The sequence below is a fragment of the Pteropus vampyrus genome, unplaced genomic scaffold, assembly GCF_000151845.1.
Source record: "Pteropus vampyrus isolate Shadow unplaced genomic scaffold, Pvam_2.0 Scaffold66, whole genome shotgun sequence".
NCBI classification, from domain to species: Eukaryota; Metazoa; Chordata; class Mammalia; order Chiroptera; family Pteropodidae; genus Pteropus; species Pteropus vampyrus.
Genome location: NW_011888847.1, coordinates 5179347 through 5181670, shown reverse-complemented (window position 1 = coordinate 5181670; position 2324 = coordinate 5179347).

Here is a 2324-nt window from a genome sequence, read left to right as displayed (position 1 = left end):
TTCATAGCAGCATTGTTCAACAATAGCCAAATGTCCATCAACTGATGAACGAATAAACAAAATGTGGTATGTCCATACAAGGGAATATTATCCTGCCATACAAAAGAGTGAAGGCTGATTCAAGCTACATTATGAGTGAACCTTGAAAACAGGTACACTCCATGAAGGCATGGATGACATCGGTCAGCTCACCTTTTACCCCTATGCAGAGTTTTACTAGATGATCAAGAACTATCTGTGGGATGAATGAAAGGTTCTGCCAGTAGTCCCAGCATTCCCAGCATCCCACCACTTTGATGTCTAGACTGAATCCCAGGGCAGTGAGGGGGACCTGCTAACAAGTCTGAATCTCACCAAGTCTGGCCCTCAGTAATACATGCCTCCTGCCCTGTAGCATCACTGATTTCCATTTTCCCAATGTGTTACTTTAGGGTCTGGGCATCCAGTAGGTGCTCAATAAAGTCCCAGCAGATTGACCTGACTGGACATGAAGCTTCAATAGTAGCCAGGCCAGGAAGAGACAATCTGGTAGCATAGCATCACCTGCCACATACCTTAACTGAGTTCCCCACTCTTGAAGTGCACCCTTTCTCGGCTCAGGGGTGCAGGGAATGAAACAGTAGGCTCCCAATGACCCACAGCACCTTCTCAAGTGGCACAGGGCTCAGAGAATGCCCTGCAAGCAGCCTCTCACTCCTGTAACCACAGGAGTGGTGGGATCTGGTAGCAAGGCCCTTGGCCTGCATTTCAAAGGGTTCCCTTCTCCTGATAAAATTGGCACTGGGCCCAATGGAGGGGTCACAGGCCACCCCACAGCAGGGGCCTGGCCTCCTGTAGAGGGGGTCACTGGGAATTGTGTGTTTCATCAAATATTGCTGGGCCAGGGAGTTTTATTTGAAAATAATTTTAATTAGCCGGAAACTAGGAGTTTAATAAATGGAAAATGGAGAACTTTCCAAGGCCACAGCTGGGAAACACTTGCTTTTTTAAAAATTCCGCCTTGCTTCCCAGGCCAGCTAAAGCACCCTGACATGAGGGCCCGACTGCCAAAGGAATCCACAAGGAAAACAAAGCTTATTTTTAGAGAAATATTTTAAACTCCGTTTAAGCAAGCTTAGGAGTTTTCTTGTCTGCCTAAAATCGTTAATATATTTCTATTGCAGAGCTGCCCCTCACCCCAGAGGGCACAAGAACTCCTATCTGACAAGAGCTATTTCTGCACAGATGAAAAAAATGGGCCCCTTCCCCCTCCAACGAGAGAATTAACTGTTTCTAAATATGTCCCTGCAGTCAGGCCCAGGAGGCCTGTCCTTGGCAGGTGTGCCCCACAGTAAGGTGGGTATAGGGTCCCTGCAGGTCTGAAGGCTTGTCTGCCACCCTCCCACTCAGCCTGTTCTGCCCACTGCCCTGCAGGAAGCGGATGACAGCCCGGCCATCGTTTCCGGGTTTTGAAAGCAGTTTTCAACTTGAAAGAGGCCTGCTAAAAAGGGCTGCTTTTCCTCTGTAGGTGTTGTTAACACCCCCACCCCCACACAGACACACTCCCACCTACACAGACACATCTAGACCCAAACATACAGCAACACTGGCAGATCCTTCCTCATATCCCACAGACCCATGCACCTATCTGTGTGGCATCGGCTACACAGACACACCCACTCCCAGCAACAGGCACACTCAAACCCACACATGGATTTCTACACTTATCCACAGACTCTCTCACCCTGCAGACGTACATGCACACCCCACACATATCAATAGCCACATAGGTCCACACCCCCCCAGACAGCCCCACAGACCAATACTCCCCACAGAAACACCATACATAGACACCTGAGTACCTGCACACATAATACACATGAACATGTGCACACCCACCTCGATAGACAAAAACACAGATACACATATACACTCTCCCCATGGACACACCCCCACAGACCTTCAACACACACAGACACACCCTTAGACATATACATACTCATAGGCTTTCCAGGGCTAGCAAAATCCGTCAGGAGAGGTTGGAAGGCCCCACCTAGGCAGGGTTGGGCCCTGGAGGTACTGTGGCTTTTTGCTGCCCAGGTCCCCACCTACCTCCTTCCTGCAGGGCTCCTTCAGCAGCCAGGGCTTGGTTCCTCCCTGCTCCCCCTGCCCCCCCTCCACCCTGCCCTGGCCCCACTGTCCTTGGCCTTGCCAGCAGCATGGAACTGGATCTGCCCTGGATGGCCACAGATCTGCACATCCCTGGAGTGTGAACAAGAAAAAATAAACATAATTAAATGAGGTAACAACAATGGAGAGTGGATATATAGGCCAACAATGGAAGG